Source organism: Artemia franciscana, chromosome 21 (assembly GCF_032884065.1).
Source record: "Artemia franciscana chromosome 21, ASM3288406v1, whole genome shotgun sequence".
In the NCBI taxonomy this organism is placed as follows: domain Eukaryota; kingdom Metazoa; phylum Arthropoda; class Branchiopoda; order Anostraca; family Artemiidae; genus Artemia; species Artemia franciscana.
In genome coordinates this window covers 28,386,150-28,409,300 of record NC_088883.1, presented here as the reverse complement: position 1 = coordinate 28,409,300, position 23,151 = coordinate 28,386,150, and the positions used below count along the sequence as shown (strand labels likewise).

General features: G+C 34.7%; 1 protein-coding gene across 1 annotated transcript in view; it reads right to left on the bottom strand.

The window, feature by feature from the left end:
* Nucleotides 1-503: 503 nt before the first annotated feature.
* Nucleotides 504-23,151, bottom strand: part of LOC136040789 (terminal nucleotidyltransferase 4B-like) — a 168,473-nt gene continuing 145,825 nt past the window's right edge. Inside the window, exons 11-12 of the transcript XR_010620884.1 lie at nt 6,956-7,055; nt 504-574 (exon numbers count right to left, since the gene is read on the bottom strand). The gene's annotated coding sequence lies outside the window, so the exon portion shown is untranslated. The remainder of the gene's footprint in view (nt 575-6,955; nt 7,056-23,151) is intronic.

Below are 23,151 nucleotides of genomic sequence, written 5' to 3'. Positions count from 1 at the left end.
GACTTATAGTATCATAAATGAAGCCAAAATTAAAGTTTTTGGATTTTGAAATTTTTGAACTGTCAAGTTACAAAAGCTATTTTTGAAATATACTCTGGTACATCAATTCAGACCATTTTAACTAATTTTAAGGAGTTTTAGACTTCAGGAATTTTAAACAGTTCTTTTTGCTTTTTTAGCCAAGGTCTGCACCGTTGCCAGACAAAATAGAAAATACTGTTGGTCAGAGCTCGAAGGACGAACGTTTTATTAGGGACAAATGTCTGAATAAATTTCACACAAAAAAGAAAATTAATTTATAATTAAATTTTTTTATAAAACGTGAAAATGAAACTATTTCATTTTTGATAGCTAAGGAGGCAAACAACATATTTTCCCGGGCCCATTTTGATTGAAAAGCAAGTAAATTGCTATGAAATAATTATTAAAAATATACATTGGAAACCAAGCTTCACACCCCAAAATAAATTATATAAAATTATTTACTTACCAACTTATTATCACATGAATGAAGAATATTTACAAAGAGAGATTAGCATCTTTCGCAGAAAAAAGTTTCGGCTGTGTTTACCGCCTATAAAACAAACAACATCATATAGATTCTTTAAATAAAGGGACATCTAACATTTCCATAATTTATGTTAAAATACCAAGGTCATCAAAATAAAAAAATTGTTTCCCCCCTGGACGCATCTTAGGTATGTTCATACCTTAAAAGATTTATTTTTATTTTTCCAAAATTCCTAAATATTCATATGAACATCACATTTCCGTCAGTGTTGCCACATTGAAATAATATGTTTAGCCTCTCTGAAACCATTTTAAGCCCACTCAGACGCGTAAATCATGATTGATTTTATTGAGAACGTTCTTATGGCTGTTTCAAAAGACTTTTATTTACCTCAACCCACGTTTAACTCAGCCCCGTTGACCTTAGCTCGTTTAACTTAATCCTTGCTCAATTTATCCTCATTAAACCCAACCCCCATGCAAATTGACCACCATTGATCCCAGCCCTCATTTTACTCAACACCTATTTAACTCCACCCCCACATCAATTGAACCCCTGCAACACAAGTTGAATGGGGATCGAGTGAAACGGGATAAGTTGCATGGGGGTAGAGTTCTATGGGTGTTGAGTTAAATGGGGGTCTAGTTGAACTTGGTTTAGTTGAATAGGTGTAGAGTCAAACGAGGTTAATTTTAATGGGGGTTGACTCGGATGAGTTAATTTTTGGTGTAATTTTATAAATGTAATTTTGTAGAAAATGTAATTTTGGGAAATCCGCGGGTCTTTTTCACTGCAAATATTCCTGGAGATATACGAGGGGGTTAAAGTTCAACGGTTTTAGTTAAAAAGTTTTGAGGTAAGCGGGGGTTGAATTACACACACACATACACCATTTCAAAAAGTTCGTGGTAGCGAACTGTAGTAAAGAGTGACCCGGCTCAATAGTAACCGAAACTCTAAAAAATGGAACTTTGATACCAATAGTTACATCAAAAGAACCATATTTTGATGTTGATTTTAAACATATAAGTTTCATCAAATTTAATCTTATCCATCAAAAGTTACGAGCCTGAGAAAATTTGCCTTATTTTAGAAAATAAGGAGAAACAACCCCTAAAAGTCATAGAATCTTAACGAAAATCACACCATCAAATTCAGCGTATTTTTAAGTGACCAAAAAAATTGGAGGGCACCTAGGCTCGCTCCCACGCACTTTTTTCCCCAAAGTCACCAAATCAAAATTTTGAGATAGCCATTCTTTTCAGATTAGTCGAAAACCTACTGACTATGTCTTAAGAAACGATTTAATCCCCCACAGCCCCCGGGGGAGGGGCTGCAAGTTACAAATCTTGACCATTGTTTACATATAGTAATGGTTATTATGAAGTGTTCAGACTTTTTCAGGGGAACTTTTCACGCTGGGGTGGGAGTGGGTCAGGAGAGGGGGTTACACGGAAGGATCTTTCCATGAAAATTTTTATGAAGGGGGCGCAGGATTTTTTAGCATTATTTAAAAAAAATGAGAAACTAAATAATTTTTTTCTCCTGGAAGTAATGAGTAGCATTAAAACTTAAAAGGGACAAAAAAAATTACGTTTATAAGGAGGGTTCGTCTTCTCCACAATATCTTGCTCTTTACGCTAAAGTATTTTTAGTAATATGAACTATTTATTCTACGGTCTTTGTGATTCTTAAAGCGAGGTACTTACGAGGGGGCAAATCTCTTCATATACGTAATAATAATACACAAATATAGAAGTTCGTTACGTAACTTAATTCGTAAGGTACGTTTGTTTATTACTAATAAAAACGTTCGTACAGAAAATAAAAAATCTAGTTGCATTTTTAAGTAACCGAAAATTGGAGGGCAACAAGGCCTCCTTCCCCACCCTTTTTTATGAAAATAATCCGATCAAAACTATGAGAAGCCCATTTAGCAAAAAAAATTAATATGCAAATTTTTTTTAGTTATTCATGTGCGGTGAACCGAAATCAAGACATGTATTAATTCAAAAACACTCAGAAATTAAATAAAAACAAGTTTTTTTAACTGCAAGTAAGGAGCGACATTAAAACTTAAAACCCACTGAAATTACTCCGTATATGAAAGAGATTGTCCCCTCCGCAACGCCTCGCTGTTTACGCTATAGTTTTTTCTTATTATTTTATAAATTAGAGTTGTGACAGAGTCAAACTTTAACATAAAGAGCGAGGCGTTGCGGAGGGGACAACCTGTTTCATATACGGAGTAATTTCTGCTCATTTTAAGTTTTTATGTCACTCCTTACTTGCAGTTAAAAAAACTTGTTTTTTTTTTTAGTTGATAAAATATAAAATAAAGATAAAATAAATATTATAGTTGATAAAATAAATATTAAAATAAATAAAGATAATAAATAAATAAATAAATAAAAAAATAAATAATATAAATAAATAATAAAATAAATAAATAAATAAATAAAGATAAATAAAATAAATAAATAAAGATAAAATAAAGATAAAATAAATATTATAGTTGATAAAATAATATAGATTATGATAAAATAAAGCTGCTGCTGAGGATAAACTACATTTTTGTCAGTGTCGCCATGTTGAGGCATGAAAATAAATAAACTGGTTAAATTTCAAAATACTTTTCGTAAGTGAAAATTAAAACATTAACAATCTGCTGATTTCAAAAGATAACTTGCTGATATCAAAAGAAAGCTAAACTTTTTAAAGTGTTTTGTGCTCCAACTGCATGGTTTTGCTGATTTGCACATATATTTCTTTCTTTCTTTTTTAAATCGGGTAACCGCTTCGACCAAAAACGGGAGGAATTTTTTACTTTAAACTGAATTTCCGATCTTTCCTAATTTTTAAAGATATTTATGGTTATGGTTTAACCAATCCCAATGTTTAATGTTTAAACTTAACGAATCCCAACTATCCGATTCCGTTCTTACAGTCCTTGGTACTTTACCAAAAATAACTCACTCTACATGAGTAGCATTAGTGCGTCAAGTTAACTCAAAATGTGGAATATACTGTGGCGGTTCTGGCCTCTCTTGCCCCCGGGGCAAATGCGCCTCTCCCTGTCTCCAGAAAATTTTCAGGCCAAATTTTCGTGCCTATACTGGATCTTCTTAATTTAGATAAGAACCAAAGGATGCTCTTAAAACATGATATTCTAAACTAATCACAAACCATCTCGTAAGTATATAGTTACATAGTTATTTATCTGCAATTCCATACTCAGAATTTTAAGTCATTAGGATTCATGAATCCATCTTATCACCCGGTATACTGATTTCATAATAAGGATTAAAACGGAAGTTATTACAAGATATTATAATTATGCCTTTATTGCGATTTATGATATGTGATTTTGTTACACCATGAATAACAATTTCTATCACTATATAACGCCTAGAAAACTATTTGATCCATTGCATCTATGGGTAGGCAAGGGGACAGCAGGGGCGGAGGCCTTCTTCCCCGAAGGGATATTAAAATTCCCCGAGCCTTTTGGTTCTTCTTATTCAAATTTGGGAAAATGGTCCATTTCCCCCTCACTCTACAAATGTTCCTACGAACGTGCCTGCAGAGAAAATTAGACTGTAACTCCAAATATAAATTTTATATTGAAGAAACTTTTCCTGATACTAAATAAATTCGCCAATAATTACTAAATTTAAACAAGTTAATTTTGAAAAAGAAGCTTTTAATATAGCACAACTTTTGCATGATCCTAGAAATTTGGGGAATAATAAACAGTCGAATGTTTGCGATGTTGATATGGCATCTAAAGTAAACTGGAGCTCTTGAAACAGCGAGACTTGCTTATGCGCCTTGCCTAATCGTGACCTAAGAATCTAAAAATGCCAAAACTTTCGAGAATGCCGATATTCCGTTTCAGCAAAATTAGTCAAAAATTGTTACCGAAAAGAGATTTTGGATCGTTATCTTAGGCGGGTAAATTGAATCTTTTCTTTCCCATTGACATGATAAAAGACTTGGGTTAAATGGTTGTCATAAAACTGAGCCACAAAATTACTTTGACGTTTAAATGTCCATCAATCAAATTATCAGCATGTGTTGCGATTTCTTTCCAAAATGATGACTCTTCCTTGAAACCTGCATCTTATGTTTTATTTTGTTTATTTATTTATTTCCCGTTATATATTATCAACAGGGACGAACGCAGGGGGTTGTAGAAGGGAGTGTGGTTTCGGGGCTACATCCCCTCGAAATCCTAAATTTTCTTTATCTTTTGGGCACTTCTTATCAAGGTCGCATCCACGAGGAGTTACGGAGTTTAAGCCCACCTTCACCCAAAATTCTTTCCGACCAAAAAAAAAAAAAAAAAAAAAACGTAAGAAAAAGGCATATAAATAAGATTTCTGATGCAACTTTCAAGTCTTTTTTTGTAACCCCCCGAAAGAATATCCTCGACATGCCTTCAGCCTACTGCTAATTCAATGTTTTTTTTATTATTATTATTAGAAACAACAGTTTTTTATTGCTTCCCCTGAAAAAATTCTCGCTTACGAGTAGGCAATATTTAGAAAACAATGAGTATTTGTAGTTTTTCGTATTTTATTTTCCATATTATACGTTTTTGTTGCTCCGAATCTTGGCTAGAACTATGTTGAATGCCATAAACTTCAAAAAAATCCCGGAAATATATTCCTGTTTCTCTTTTTGTCTAAATTTCCGTCATTTTTTTTTTCCTTTTTTTGCTGTAACTAACGACCTTTTTTCTTAATTTTTTTTTTTAGCCGAGATAAGGCACACAATTTTGTTTATATAAACCAATTTGTTTACCCTTGATGAAAGAAGGATAACAATTTGCTTTCCTTTTGCCAATAGTGCTCCCTACAGCCCCCTGAAAACAATTCACTTTTCCCTAGTCACCTATTACCCCCCCCCCCCCAACACCCAAGACCGTGCTTCCGTCGTTCTGACTTAACTAATATAACCATTTTCATCCCAATCAAATATCAACAGATAGTTTCACCCTATATTAATGAAAAGTCCAATTAGTTATTCACTGACGACTCTAACAAATATATATGGCAATACGAACAGTTAAAAAAAAGTAATAATAAGGGAATGGCACAAGGAGACAGGAGGCAAGGGCACTACACTTTCCCTTGAAGGTGAAAAATTCATAAAAAAAAAGTGCTAAACCGTGACACATACGTGGGCATATTACACTCTATTAAGAGTAACGCTGAGATAAAAAATTTATAATAAAATAGAAAATAACAATAGAAATGCCTTAAATCTTTAGACAATTCTTGTTGTATTGAACAGCATAAAAAATTGCGCTTTTTTTAGGTCGAAATAGAATATAACTGAACGATGCCTTATACTGGTACTTTTACTACAAAGAAAGACAACAATCAAAAAGGGGGTATTTAAGGCCAAACGAGAGTATTGAGAAAGTAAACAAAGCAAATATTTTGAGAAAAAAAATGCCTCTCTTCTTCAGCGCGAACAAAATAATATATTCAAGGAAATGCCAAAGAAAAAACCAACGAAACAAACGCGAAAAGTCAATGTAAAAAAAAACTAAAAGATAATTAAAATTCAATAAAAACCAAAAGTTTTAACAATTAAACCAAATACCTAACAACCGTAAAACGAGTTATTCGCCAATATCCACGATTTGCACACAATCCAAAATAATTGAACTGCCATCGACGGATACTAGCCTAGCGAACAACTCGCTAGTAATCGTTCGAGGCGGTTGTTCTCTCGAAATATTCGCCTTTGAGTGTTTTTTCAGTATTCTCGTTTGGCCTTGAGAAACCCCATTTTTGATCGTTGTGTTTCTTTATATTATGTCAGGTCGATGTGGTTTATAAAATTGTCTTTAGGGTACTTTTTCAGAATGCCTTTGGCCCACACTGTCAGAGGTACGATTTGGAGGGGGAAGGGACTGCACCCTAGATTTTGAAAATAAGGAGGAACAAAATTGTTTCCTCATAAATTTTGGCAAATGCCGTTTCTATGTCTTCATTTTTTTAATGTAGAAAATCCTTCCCTGCATTTTGGGGAATTGGCATCAATAGAGGGACGTTTCCAGAGGGGGGGTTTGTCTCCCCCACCGAAATACTTGTCCGACCCGTAAAAATGTAACAAAATGCATACAAATTATTGACGCGTTTTATAAATTTTTTTGTGTAACTCTCCCACCGAACGGAAATCCTGGATGCGGCCCTGGGCCCACAAATACTTTATCTCAAATATCCAAATTTTTTACGAATCATTCAAAAATTTCGCTTTTCGTCGCAACTGACTGATTCTTTTCGAATTTTTTTTTCTTTTTAACTTGGACCAATGCCAAAATGCGCTTCCATCTCTCACCGCGAAACAAGCTCATCCCTGGATACTCTTAAACGATTGCCCATTATCAAAGGAAAGCTACCGAAATTGCTTAAAAAGAAAAAAAAATACCTCATAAGTACACTTCCAACTCCTCAAATTGTTTCTTTCTTACACACAATCTGTTTTCAACCTTTTCTCCCTCCTTATCAGATCTTGAATATATTCTCACCTAGGATAAAAGTAATAATTGTCAATTCGTCTGCTAAGAAATTCAATTTTCTTTTGACAAAATTTTCCCACACTGTTAAAAAAAAAACACCACTTTTTTTTTATCAGTGAAACATTGTGTGAAACAACAAAAAACACAGTGAATCAGATAGCATACTTTACATCTGCCTTAAATTATATCAGGGATTGTGAGTCTTTTGTAACTCGTATTATAAATGAATTATTATCACTTTTGTTGCAAATTATTAGATAAAAAATGATTAATATACATGTTTGCAATTTTTTAGAACAATGCTTTAAAAACAGGGTTGAAACTGGAACACTAAATTTCTAAGAGGAGGAATGCAGGGGGAACATGGGGGCATGGGGGCAGAAGTGGATCTAGAGAAAAATCTTGGGGGAGGCCCAATGTGAAAAGGGCACCAATGAGTAAAATCTTGTGGGGGGCAATGTGACAAAAATACCAATAATTGACCAAATTGACAAATTTATTCTAAACAAAAGTAAAAAAAAGAAGAAAAAACAAGGAATAAAGGTGCCAGAAAAATCTTGGAGAGGGGCTGCCCCCCTTGATCTGCCTCTGCCTTGGGGCAAGTGCCACCCGTGGATTTTGGAAAACAACTTTTTTGTATTTTCATCGAAGAAAACAATTGCCCCCTAAGATCTGAAAAATACTTTTTTCGTATCTTCGTTTCTATATTATTTCTCTCATAAGGTTTTCCCAACAAGGCTGTGGGCAGAACAGAAAAAGATTGGGAAGGGCTGAAAGCTAAGAAAAATGTGTGCATTTTATTTTGTTGCAAACGATTGTATTCATTAATCTTTAATACACATATCCGTATTTTTTTTCTAATAGGGTTTTCTAAACAGGGTTGTGGATAGAAAACCAAACTTATTTGGAAGGGGCAGTGGAAGCTGCGAAAATTCATTCACAAAATTCATTCACTGAAAATTCATTCACTTGTATTGCAAATTATTATAATATACTAACGTTTTAAATAAATGTTTACGCTTGAAAAAGAAATGGGCTTTCCAAAAAGGGATTCTATACAGGAACTTAATACTTTTGGGGAAGAGTGAAAACCAAAAAGGAGTGTGTACCCCTGTGTATCCCCAGTTTATCAGCTGTTTATTCAAACGATGCACACTATAACAGGCCCATATATTGGTTGAGCAGAGTTCAAGAATCACTCAAAAACACAGGATTTTCATGAGAAATATGGGAAATTCTGAAAAAAAATACCCTTAGAATACCCCGGTATTGATCAATCAATACCCTTCTTCTGCAGGCTGAATTTGTGCTTTTAATTTGTTGAAAAAGAAAGGAATACATCACAAGGGAAGCTACTACTACTACTACTACTACTACTATTACTACTACTACTACTACTACTACTACTACTACTACTACTACTACTACTACTAACAACTCACTACAACATCAAGCCACCTGAGGCCAACACAGCTACGCACGCTCCTCCTCCATCCCAAAGAAAAAGGGGGACGGGGATGGGCGGAGCAAAGAAGAAGGGAAACTAAGTTCGTGTAACTTAGTTCGTGTAACTTGTTCGTTTCCTGAAAAATTTTCAGGAAGAAATCATAAATATCCTGAGATAGTAAAGTTTCACGAAGTAGAATCCCTTTTTACTTGTTTGAAACTGAAACCTAGGCATACTTAACTCTGGAAGATCTTGAATCAGGAAATCCCTCCTCCCTCTAAAAATTTACAATTTTAAATTAGCTTATTTCATTAGTATCAATACCAAGTCTGTATCCACAGGGAATGGAGGCTACAAGGGCATCTGAGGGAAAAAGCGGCATGAAAGGGGCCATTATGCTTTCCATTCATTTCTGGTCTTTATAAGGGCAGTAGAAGTTTTAGTTTCCATTCAAAGGAGCTGCCTCCTAAGTTTTATGACAAACTCTTCCACGCAAAGGGGTTGGGTAAATACGACACAATGAAGAACTTTTGCTCTTTACAAAGTCCATGCTAGAGTATTGATTTAATAATAAGTACAGAAGTAATAAATATAAAAATAAAACATACAATATTCAAGGATGTAGTCACGATTTCAATCTGCGGGGGGCAAAAAAAAACTTTACAAAACGCATCTAAAAAATTTTTAAATGCATTTTCTTTACTTTTTATGAGTCAGGCACAATTTTTGTAGAGGGGATACCCGAGAGAGAAAATCAAACCTTATGGGGCTAATTGCCAGCCAATTACTTTTGGTTATTAAAAGGGCTAAATAGCTTTCAATTTCTAATTGAAAGAGCCCCTTTCCAAGTTTATCACCAATCCATGTTAAGATGTGACATGTACCAAAAATATTTGTCGGCATAGTAGAACTTTGATTATTTTGCGAACTTAGAAGAAAAATAATACCTAAGAAAAGGGGTAGCGACACTGCCAAAAAATGTAATATTTTTACAAAAAATATACAACATAAAAAAAAAGCAAGGAGCACTCTGTGAACCGACAAAAAAAAACTGAGGGAAAACAAAGATAAAGACAGGACTTAAAAGTAAAGATCGAGAAGTGATAAAAACTCGTACGGAATTCTACTTGTTACCTTATCTACAATATCGTCATTGTCCATCTACCCAAAGTAGGGTTGTCAATTGGGGGTTGGGGTGGAGCAGCTACCCACCTAAGATTTTTAAAAAACCTTTCTCATTATTTTTGAAAACAAGTAAAAAACAGGGAAAATACCCAATCTAGATTTAAAAAGGTACCTCTATTGTTGTAATTCACAAAATAATTGAAAACCCATTCCCACCCTTAAACATTTTCGTGAATTGGTTTTCCTGACCAGAAAGGGTTGTCGAAACTTGGTGGGAAGTAGAAACAGTGTCATATGTATACATTTATAGATCCAATTCAACCCACGCTTAGGAGGGGAAGGCACCTTGATTGAAAAAATATCCTGTCGATTACAAGGGCAGACTATTATTATTACTTTTCTACTTTTTATTATTTTGAATTCTAATTTTTTTAATTGAAGCTTTCAGGTTGGCTCAGTTCAGCTTTAGATTTTGGCTTTTTCATAAAATTCTGAGATTAATCTGGGAAATGAATATGTTAAAAATCTTTAAAAAACAGTAAAAACATGAACATTAAACGTAAACACTACCCCTTGCTCTGAAAAACATTTAAAAGCTTAATAAAATTCTTATTATATGAATTGAAAAAAAAATATTTAACAAATTGTCTCGGTCACTTCCATTTTAATTCAAATTTTTACAATACATTTGTGTTGTATTCGATATTTTGGGATTTTCCAATGTTATTTTCCCCGCTTTGCCCTATCTCAACTTCATCATTTTTCGCCATTACCGCCATCAGCATTTCAATATTCAACGCCATCATTCATCATCTATGATTCATTAATTGCTGTTGGAAAGAATCTCGAATTTCAAAAATACTATTTGTTTTATATATTGATTTAGGCCCTATAAATAGCTTTAGGAGGAGGAGGGAGGTAAAGGTTTTTTTTTTACTGAACTCGATTATTTAGGAAATTACTTTCAAGTTATTTTTTAGAGTATTTCAATGCGCTACTAATAAAAATGCAACAATAACATTGTAATCAAGAAATCTGCGATCAAGAAAATCTGCATACTATAAGTTTACTGCAAATTACGAAGTAAGAATATTTTAGTATATCCTTTTGAAAAGCCCCCAGATAAGAAAAATACAATATCTTTAAGACAATTTATATCTCAAAACCCCACCCCTTCTTTTGAAATAGACAACAAAAAGTGTGTCTTGCGCCAAAATTGATCTATATCTAGAACATGATATAGAATGATAACGATATAGAATGATAAGAATGATACAGTATTTTTAGACAATTTATGTCTCAAAACCCACCCCTTCTTTTGAAATACCTATTAAGCCAACAAAAGGTGTGTCTTGCGACAAAATTGATCTATATCTAGAACATGATATAGGCCTAGATTTAGTGATTGTCTAATATGGATAAATTCCCAGATCGTGTTCCACATCTAACGGGTGAAATGACCATTAGGAACATTGACAAATGAATTCGTCCACCTTTGCTGACAAAAAAATGGTCTGTCAGGTCCAGGCCGAAAAATTAGGTTCACGCTAAAATATATTCGATGTCAATGCTTTTCACATTTACCTTATTGTAAATTTAAAACCCAGATTATAAGAAAGGGAGGATTGTTGAAAAATGGTATATTTTCTGAAGGTTGAGTTTTAAAAATTGATAAACTATATAATACTGGACATTTATGAAAATTGGACGAGGGGACTACTTTACGAAGTATTCACTGCCGTGAGAGACCTATAAGTTTTCTCTCAGAAACTATTGGGGTCATTCTGATAAATGAAATATAGGTGTGTACGTAAAACTTTTGGAAAGTTCTATAAAAAACGAATTAGAAAGATTTACACAGTTATTTAAAAAATAATCGCAAACATGAATATTATAGCATAAAAACAAAAAGTATAAAATACAAACAAAAAGATGTATGTAGCCTATATATTGTATGATTTCTTTTTAAAACTTTACGATCATATTAAACAAAATTCGTATAAAAAGGGTCTGCATAATTTGATACTAGTAATTGTCTTATAATAATTCTATAAAGAAAAAAAGAGAAGGAAGGAAGGATATGAGGAGGGAGCGAAGGATAAGAGTATTGTTTTATACTATGAATAAGAAGTGCTCGCAAACATTAAGAAAAACATCCCCTCCAGTGGTGTAATCTCATCAAATCCTGGGGGAGCAAACATGGACCCAATTTTCCCAAATCAATTGAAAATGAAAGTAAAATTGAAAAATGAGCCATATAGTGCCATAAGGAAAATTATAGGCAATTTATAGTGCCATAAAATGAGCCATAAAGACAAAGATATGCTAAAGAAAAATGAATGCTTGAAATGAAAGCTGAATTTTGTGAATACTTGAAATATGTAGGCGTATATTAGTTCTGATAAGATTGTTGAAGAAACTAAATTTCAGCTAGGGGCAAACTGGGGTCTGGGGGCAGTTGCCCATTTCAATAGCAAATCACGTCCTGCCTCCCTCCTATGCATGTACTAGAGCCTGACCTACTAATGTTGCAAACTATTTGTTTTGGTGACGGGGGGGGGCGAATTTGAAACTGCTCACATTAAGCAAATTATAAGGAAACATAGGATATACTACGACAATGATAAAAATTTCGTTTTTTCAAAATTAAATTTGTTAACTAAGAATCTCCTAATTATTGACTTATTAAAAGTCGTGGCAGAGGATCCAAGGCCCCTGGCTCGTACATGTGCGCCTGATCCATAGTTTCGAGAGTAAATGGTGAAGAACGATTTTTCCTTATTGGCCCTCTAGCTTTTAACTGGAAATGAATCAAAATAAGAAAGCCATCAAAATTTGTACTCATCAGCAGAAATACTAGGCGTTTCCTCCCTGCATTTCATGCCATGGAGCCTTAAAGCGGGGGATAATTGATGTTGCTGCTGCTGTTATATTTGTAGCTGAATAAATCAAGCTATCTATCTATCTAATAATTCGTTTAGGCCAGTCAGCCTGATTTTTCTTTTCATGTTTTTCTTCCAATACCATTAATATCCTTGGTAGTCAATTCCAATCAGGTAGGCAAAAACCTTTTAAGAGCTCCTGCTTAAGGCGAAATGATACAAGCCATGTGTGGCTTAAGCCACACAGAAAGGTAAAATACAACACAAAAAAGGTACATCATACGAGTTATATGTAAAAACGAGTTGAGGAACTTATAAAAAATTTACGATTTCAAGGTATTTGGACCCCCCCCCCCTGTATAAATCCTTTGTTTATTTAACTCAAACTGTACAAATTATTAAATCCCATAATTCATTCAAAATGTTTGTCATTTGTCATACTCCAACCTCGGAAATTTAAAATTGTGTCGGATACTAGTCCACACCCATGGAGCCTATTCTAAAACTAAATAGAAGAGGTAAAAAAAAACATCTTTTCAGATTTATTTATCAATCTATACTCTCCATAAAAGAAAACCTTACACAATAATGACACCGTGTTTTGAAGACACGGCACGCCCGCTGAACAAAAAACTACAACAAGATCATAAAAACAGTGAATTTTTTTTTTGAAAATGCCGCTAATTTATTGACCAAACAACTGGCACTTTAAGGGTAGTCTATTAGCGAAGCGGGGTGTCTGTTGCGCGTGCTTTTGGTGAAGCTGAAACAGTTACCCACCTTTGAGATTTAACCTACACAAATACATTCAAACATCTTGTGTTTAGGCGGTCAAAACTAGGAGTCAAGAACTGAAACACAATTGCCAAATTTTCTTGGATCAAACTAAATCAAATGACGAAATAATTGACTTTTTTTAATGCTTTAAAGGGAGTCCTGATTTTAGTCAGCTTTTTTAATGATTACAGTAATAAATTAAAAAATCGGTTTAAAATAAATATTCCAATGTAAAAAAACGCTGTTCGACTGTGGTCCAGGAATGGTAACTATAGTCATAATTAAAAGCAAAAGCAAACAAAAAACGAATTACAAAAACAAAATTATGGGACTTCTGAAAAAGGGCTTAATACTCTCAAAAACAGCAGCGGATCAAAATTTTGCAGGTAACCCTTTGAATCCACTACTTGTTAACTTGCAGCAATAATAAAACCAAAGTAATCACAGAGGGATCCCAATGACCAGCCTTACTCACTATTGGTTAATAAATTGTCGCTACCGAATAAGAAACAGGGGTAAAATACAAGTGAATACCAAGCAATATGAATCAATTTTTACTGTCTTTAGCCCTTTTTCAAAGGGCAAGTTTTAGTTTGCCCAGAAACAAAATCGTGCTCCAGCATTTAATAAGTAAAACAATAAAATGGGACAAGCTACAAATTGCTGTTTCAAGCAATTTTAATAACAAATACCAAGGTATCAAGGTACATCAAAGGAATTGTCTTTTTATATTGATGCAAAATATATAATAAATGTCACCAAAAAGCATAAGCATAACCTGTCATCAAAAGCATAAGCCGGAGAAAATTCAGCTGATATTCGAAAAGGGGGAAACACTCAAAAAATTCCCTCGATCTTAATGAAAAATCAAATAATTAGATCCAGTTTATCAGAGAACCTTAGTTTAGATGTTTAAATATTCTATCTACAAAAATGTGGAGTATAACATTTTTTTTCCCAAAGAAAGAACATGGATGCGTATTTATTTGTTTTTTCCCAGGAGCAATCCTATCAAACTGGTAGTCCTATAAGATCAAGAGAGGGCTCATCCGAATGCAAAATCCGAGTGCTCTTTTGAAGTGGCCCAAAAGATTGTGCCTCGAAAAAGTTGTATTACTGCCATGATGTGTCAACAAACTTCGATTTTGACCCAAAAAGGAGCAATATGCTATCGATTTAGAATTCTGAGACTGTCAATCGATTTAAATATATATATATATATATATATATATATATATATATATATATATATATATATATATATATATATATATATATATATATATATATATATACAAAAAAAATGTAAATGCTTACTTTTCCAGCTCCAGCGGAAATCGTACAGTGCTGCATACTTTCCTCAAAAATCAGGTAGTCAATACAAGATATAGATTTTTAACTTTATCCTAGATTTTCAATATATAGATTTTTAACTTAAATCCTAGATTGAACAAGGTGGTTTTAATTTTTTTTTTTCACAGATTTTTATTTAGCGATGCATATTTGCACATCAAGTATAACAAAGAAGGAATGTTGGGTCATTGTGTAGGATGGGGTGAAGGTAGATACCCAAAAGAGCCCTTTTCAATGCCATGGAGATGAAAATCTTCATGAACCTTCAGATTGATATAGAAAGGGGCATGATGGGTTGTGGGTAGTAATTAGCCACTCATCCCCCTTCATGTAGAATAAGCCTGAGCAGTGGTGCTGCGGGGTGATACCTCCCTTGTAATTGCAGAAAAATGTTCCTGTTACTAATTTTAAGGCTTATTTTACTAAACTGATGAATCATTTACTGGAGCCTGTCAGTGACCATCAGCTGTTATGAACAGAGGGTGGTGGTTCATTTTTTAAGTAAGGAGGGGCAAAAATTGCTTCATGGAGTGCATAGTAATGTCCAAGTATCCGCGAAACTGACAATTTCTTAATTTAGTCTAAAATTCTAATTACTATTCTACATTTTAATTCATAAGCAGAAAAACTAAACGGCAGGGCACTACCAATTAATTTTTAACTATAGAAATCTACAATTTAACAGCAATTAATCGGAGTTTTATGGGTCTGCTACCCGTATCATGCCTTGAATAGGCCCGGGCATAATTTGAAAAGATCAGAAATAAAATAAAATAAAAATTTTCTGAAAGTTAAAAATCAAACCGTACAGATTATTGCACGTACGTGGGGGACTTCCCCATCCTCAAACATTTACTCTTTATGCTAAAGGTTGATATTTTGTCAAATTGTTTAGAATAACTGCAGGAACCCAAAAACGTTTGAATTAGAATAAAAAGACTTTTTGAAGTTATTTTAGAGAGTAAGCCTTTTTTTAAATAATTGACGTCAGTTCTAAATTCTAATGCTGCTCCTTACTTTCAGTTAAAAAAACTTGTTTTTTGTATTTAATTGCAGAAAGTAAGATCTAACAGGAAATAAATAAAAAAAAGCAATTTTTTTTCAATGAAAGTAAGGAGCAACATTAAAACTTAAAACGAACAGAAATTACCCCGTATATGAAAGGGGCTTTTCCTCCTCAATGCCTCGCTCTTTACGCTAAAGTTTGACTGTTTCTCTTAGCTCTATTTTTGAAACAGTGAGAAACTTTAGCGTAAAGAGCGGGGCGTCACAAAATTTCCTTTCAACCAAAATGATTTTTAATTAATTAATTCATTCATCGTCTAACTATTTTTAATTTATTCTTTTAAATTAATTAATTATTACTGGTCATTTGAATTTAATTATTTTAATGATTATTATTTAATTATTTCATCAATTGATTGATGATTTATTAATTATTTTTATTTATTAATGATTTCCTCTACTTTATGTTAATAACAATAAAGTTTCAAAATTTCAAAATTATTTTAACCCGGGGCAAGTGACCCTCTGTCCCTCCCCAAAACCCGCCTCAGTGTTTTTCTTGTTCCAAATCACAATTGGTTTACGTCAATTTTTGTTTCAGGGGAGGGACATAAGCTTAAAAAATAATAAAAAAAATAGGAAAATTATGAGGATATAATTATATGAGGATTGTAAGAAATTATAGAAACAATCTTATAAAATTCAGGGAACAAAATGACTACACAGTCTCCCTTGCGTGTGTGTCTAGTTGGTCACGAACCTTCTGTATTGTGCATATGCTGGCTGTCAAGACAATTTTTCTAAATTACAACTACTACTACTAACTCACTCAAAAGATCAAGCCACCTGAGGCCAATACTGTTACGAATATTCATTCTCCACCCCACTATATTTCCTATTCTTGTTTAGCTTGAAAAATGTCCCATAAGGTCATTTGTCGACAGCACTTTTTGCTTGATTTCTGTTTTCAGCTTACAGTTAAGAATATTGCAAGGGGCTGCATACGCTTTTGACTATTATAACAAGGCCATATCCAGGGGTGGTGGTGGTTAGAGCGTTTGAATCCCGTCCCCCAAATGTTTGTCCAACTCGTAAAAACGTAACAAAAATGCATATAAACAATTTTTTGATGATTTTTAATTGTTTATGGATCCAAAGTTCCTTGATACAGTATGTCCCCTTAAGCCACTATAAAATCACGAAAGAAAATTCCTTTAAAATTAGTTGCATGCCTACATCGAGCAAAAAGTACGACGAAGGTGCGTACTCACGCTACTTTATCCGTCATGCATAGCTAAATTATTGTTCTTTAATGACAACGCTGGACACCTGTCAGTAAAAAACCACAATTGAAATAATTATGAAGGATTTGTATCTTGCATGGCATTTTAATAGTAGATTGGTCGGCTTTAACCGTAGGAATTAAAGTTTTTTGGATGTTAATAATTTGGGAGCTGATTTACTAAGATTACTTGTCAAATTAGTTTGTTTATTATTTTGACGCATGTCTAAGACTGTGTGGAAAACCCTTTTAGACTTCAAATAGGAAAAAGAACTAGAGGGTCCTAATTTTTAATTGAGAGAGGGCAAGGTTTAAGGTTCATGAACAATATCTGGTGAAGCGACGAAACCTTGATACTTAAGACTATCTACTCTAAGGGCGTTTGTTGGTGTTTTCTTTGGGGGGAGGAGGGAAGTATACAAAAAACCTTATAAATCGAATCAGTAATTTGTTTACATGCATTTTACTACTCTTTTACGTGACGGGCAAAAATTAAGGGAAGGAGCGGGTCTAAACCCAGTAACAACAACCCTTCCCCTGGATACGGCCTTGATCTACCCTCTTGAAATACATCCTAAAATCAATATTCTCCTTTCCAGTAGCTTAACTCATTTGTATATTCTTGTGGGATATTAATAACTTGGGAGCTGATATACTTACTAAAATTATAATTTGTCAAAATAGTTTCTTTATTGTTTTGACATATGACTAAGACAACTATTTACTAAAAGTATGAGAAACTTTTTAAGTCTTTTTAAGCCTAATTATTCTTTTTCAGCGCAATTAGAAAGAAAAATCGTAGAAGGCTAGTCTCTAATTGGGACGGGGAGGCTTATGATCTAAAAACAAATGTTGGGAAGGTTTTAGCAGTATTTACTCTATTGAAATACATCCCAAAATAAATCTCACCATCTTCAATAGCCTAACTAAATAGAAAAAAAATCAATAAATAAAACAAGTAGAGAGACCTTTTTAAATTTAGAATGGCAAATAGATGCTACTCTTTTCTTCCTTTAATAATTTAAGATGACGAAGAGGTTTAACGGCGATCCAAGTCAGAGTAAGGTGCATGTTATGTAATAGGGTATGTTTTCTGAAAAATATAGGTGTTAACTACTTAAAAACCGGCTAAGGTCAGGAAAAAACCTTCAGGGCCCATTAGGGAGACCTTGAAGACGCGGAGGAAGGGCTCCAGAGGCCATTTCAACTGGGGCCCCTAGAAATCAATTCCAACGAAGGGAGGGGCCCTACATTCAATTCACAAGGGAGACCTAGCATCAAATTCCATCGAGCCCCTAGCATCCATTTTCACGAGACCCTTTAGCAACCTTTTCAACCAGAGGCGCTTAGCAACCGATTCCTACGTGGACCCTAGCAACCAGCTCCAACAAACGCTCTAGCAACCAATTCCAATGGGACCCCTAGCATCCAATCCCATCGGATGCCCATAGTAACTAATTTCACCAACAAGACGTTTTTCAAGAAGACGTGAAAAGACATTTTACAATGTCTAAAAGACATTTTACAAGACATTTCAAGACGTTTCATAAGTAATTTTTCTTCAAGACGTCTTTCAAGACATTTCAAGACGGCTCAAGATGTTTTTAAGACATTTTTCTTCAATAAATTTTTCAAGGCTTCTCAAGACATTTCACAACGTCTTTTTCTGGGACGTTTTTTAAGACTTCTGCGGTTGTTGCGTAATAGGAAAATAATTACTCATGTTAAGGATGACGCATTCTCCCATTGCATGTTAGAAGTCAGGGCCCCGTGGTGGAACCGTCGGTTGTAACTGAGGAGGACACACACGTGGGGTGTTATGTAAAGACAATGAAACGTAGGATATTAAATAATACTTTAAGAGGTATTTTTTCAAGATTTCGTTTTCTTCGTTTTTTCGTCAAGGAAACATTATAATCCGAAGGATTGTTGGCCACATGAGGATTCAAAAGAGATTTTCTCTCAAGCAATTGATGTTATATTGTTTAAAGAAATACCTTCTACGTGATAACCTATTTCACGAACGGGGGGATTCCCTGCTCGCTTTCTAGAACGATTAAATGGATAGCATGTTTCCAGTCCTTTCAGCACGAGAGCACACCAGCATCCCGATGCTATTGGTTTTTGGTCTATTAAGCGCACTTTTCCGTTACACTGTACCAATTGAAATATTGACACTAGACTAATCACAATTTGAATAGACCTTGAGTATTATGCTTTATGTAGTAAAAGCCTTATTTCTTTTTTGTTTTAGATATTTTTGCGTCAGAAAAATTTCATTTCGCAGAATTATCAAAAAATATACCCTAAGAGAATTTGAATATACTAGACTTGGGAGCGCAGCATGAAAAATTGGTCTAAAATGAAGGATAAGAAGGTTTTCGTATAGTATGGTGGATAGAAATTGATTTGGAGGTCTATGCAAATCCGCATAACCTGTGTTTAGGAGCACAATATGGAAAAACTGGTTTGAAATCAATAAAAGGAAGCCTTTCGAAAAGTATGGTGATAGGAAGTTCGCATAAGGCTGTTCGTAAATCTGAATAATCGAAGTTAGGAGTGTAATACGGAAAAAGTGCTTTTACATTAATAAAACGAAGGCTTTTGAAAAGTATAGTGGTAAAAAAATTTCTAAAGAAGTTTTTTTTACAACAATTTTGCCTTAATTTTTCGATAAAGCTATGCTAAGGTTGAAAAAAAGACATATTTGCAAAAAAACCATTTTAGTGTCAGGTTGTATGATTTGAGAGGGGGAGGGTTGAAGAATATAGCTGGAGTGAGGTTGTACCTATGAAACAGAAAGATTCAAAACTTTTCAAATTATCAATTCACACCAAATGTCTTTATTATTAGATTGCATCCTAATTTTTATTTTATGCTTGCAGTAAGTTTGCTTTTTATAGGAATTTTGCTTCAATCTTTCGACAAAGCTAAGTTAAGAGTTAAAAGAATAAAAAATATTTCTTAAAAACCACATTTTAGTGTCAAGGTGCATGAGTTAAGGGGGAGGGTAGTGGATATAGCTAGAGTTGGGTTTACCCTATGAAATATCGAGATTCAAAACTCTCAAGTTATAAATTTACACAAAATTTCTTCATTATTAGATTGTATGAGAATTTTCATGTTGTTCTTGCAATAGTTTATTTTTGTATAAGTTTTGCTTTAATCTTTCATTAAACCTATGTTGAGGGGTTATGTTCCAGGTGTCTAGCGCTCTATTCCATTGAGGGGAAATCTGTTTTGACTCCTAATGCAGACAAAAATCTTTGGATTTTAAAGGTTCCCTTAGAAAAAAAAGAAATATGAGATCTTGAAGAAAAAACATCCCTTAAAGCATTATATAATATCCCACTTGTGCATTACCATTATGTAACACCCACACGTATGTGTCCTCTTCAGTTACAACCGGGTATCCCCCAGGGGGCCCTGATCTCTAATATGTCATCTGAGTATGTGTCATTCTTAATGTAAGTAAATATTCCCCTATTACGTAACAACCAGAGAAATCTGGAAAAACGTCACTGAAAAAAAATCTTGAGATGCCTTGAAAAGCATCTAGAAGAAAAATGTCTTGAGTAAAGTCTTAAAGAAAAATGTCTAAAAAATGTCTTAAAAAACGTCTTGTCAGTGAAATTGGTTGCTACAGGCCCCCGATGGAATTGGAGGCTAGGGGTCCCGTTGGGATTGGTTGCTAGGGCCTCCGTTGGAGTCGACTGCTAGGGCCCTCAGTTAGAATTGGTTGTTAGGTCCCCTGTTGGAATTGACTACTAGGGCTCCCCGTTGAATTGGATGCTTTTCCCCGAAGAAAAAGATCGCTATGGAGTACGGTGAAACTGAATATTAGGGGTCCGGTGGAATTGGATGCTAGGGTACCTCTCCCCGTTGCAAATGACTGGTAGGGGCCCCAGTCGAATTGGTTGTTAGGACCCTTGGTTGTGTTGGTTGCTAGAGGCTCTTGGTCGAAAGGCTTGTTAGGGGTCCCCGGCGTCGTGAAGATCCCCCGCTAGCGGGCCCTGAAGGTTTTTTCTGACCCTCGTGGGTTTTTTACGCAATTTAGGCCTGTATCTCTTAGAAAGCATTCCCTATTACGTAATTAACGCCTGAATGTTTTAGAAAACGTTTCCTATTACAGAACATGTACCTTGCCCTGAGGGTGTCGCCGTTAAACTTCTCCGTCATTTTAAACCATTAAAGGAAGAAATGAGTGGCGGCTATGCATCATTCTAAATCCAAAAAGGCCTCACTACTCAAACAAGCTTGTAATTCCAAATTAGAATGTAAAATTTTTCTGTTTTGAGGTTTTTTAATTATCTTAAGTATTTTTTGTCCAAGTTACAGAACTACTTCTTTATCCTTTTAAATTATAATTATTTGTTTTTAAGTTGTTACTAAAATAACCTTTTTTAATAAGAAGTGTTAGGTAATGTCAGGGACAAATCAGGACCAATCATGTTGACTGAGAATTAACAGAGAAGAACTTATCTGACAGCTAGGAACAGGCACTAAGAACATATGACCGCTGGAGCGCCTCAGTCCTGCGTCTGAAAATCTGAAATCTGCGTCTGAAAATAAGCTAAATCTCACTATATCCTTAGATTCAAGGCTGTATCCAGGGGAGGAGGCTAGGAAATTCGAACCCCTCCCTAAAAAATTGCCCGAGTCGTAAAAACGTAACAAAATGAATATAAATAAGTTTTTGAATCACTTATGAAGTTTTTTGCCCCCCCCCCCAAACGAAAATCCTTTTGTAAGACATCCGACGAACTTAGATTATACCAGTAGTGTTACATAGTATAATAATATATACAAACAACGGGTCATGATGGGTTCAGAGACGTATCCAGGATTTTTTTTTCGGGAGGGGGTAGGGATTTTGTCAAGGGGGAAGTACAAAAAACTTTAAAAATGCATCAGAAATTGGTTTATATTAATTTTTGTGACGCCTTTACAAGTCGAACAAGCATTTCAAGGGAGGGGGGTTCCAAGCCCCTATCCCCCTGGATACATCCTTACAGTTCAGTGACTGTCAGCTTTTGAGTGAACTTCTCTTCATCCGGACATCGAACACTCGTATGATTCCAATCGAGAGGTCGTAGAAACGAAATGTAACTTTTGGGTAATAGTTACAGAAAATTCTCTGAATCGTTTCAAAAACTTTTTGATTTTTGATAGGGCAACTGCGTCAAGTTCTACAGTTATGGGAATGACCCCCGTGTGATCTTAGCCAAAACTGATGTGAAAAAGTTTATCTTGTTGCCGGATCACTCGTATCGATCTCCTTTAACAATAAACTTGCAGGTACGAGCGATTGTCAAAAACATTCTTCCGATGGTCAGTTGTAGTACGAACACCCTCCAAACATAATTATTCCCGGAAGATTTTTCGCAGAATTAACCCCATTGCCGAAACGAATGTCGCTTGTAGCTCGAACATTATTACACGTCAGTCTTACAAGGAGACCTCTAGATAGGATTTATATTTAGAAATAAAATCTTCAAACTACTGAATGTTTTGGATTGTTGATTTAGAATCTTCATCTGACGACCTGTGGCACTGCGTTCCCAGAAGAGGCCCTCAGAGGAGGTTGCCACAGAAGTATCCCCGTTGATGTGGCAAGTGTACCTTGTCGTAAGATAATTCTTATGAATCAGTTTTACCAGAAGAGCTATGGGTGGGAGTCTCCTGATAAAACTGTAAAATTCATCTGAAGGAGTCTCCTGGTAGAATTCATCTGACGATTAGTTGCACTGTAGAATAGCATCCGAGCCACAGCTTAGATACCAATATACAGTTATGAAAACTCGATTTATTTTTGGGACACAGTGCGCGGTGGCGATGCTAGCGGCTGGAGACAGGAAACTGAATCGTAAAGCTGTGATTCATTGCTATGTGAAAATTCATTGCTATGTTCCCGCCTATGGTGTTGTAGTACGATCTACACGTCGGAGCACGGGTTTGGAGGAGGCGCCAAGTTTAGAGCTCTGTACCAAAAGGATCTCATGGGCAAGATAGGAGTTTTCATAACTGTAATGGTATCTAAGCTGTGATCCGAGCAGAAGTACTCTCTGAAGGTTCGCACGGGCAGAGACACTCCCGTTGATGTCATGAGTGAAGCTCATCGGAATATAATTGGTACATATCACCTTTGTCAAGAAACTTCTAGGTAGGACGTAAGAATATTTATCAATTAACAGTACCCTACAATTAGTTTCAACAAGAGACTATTTCCCAGCG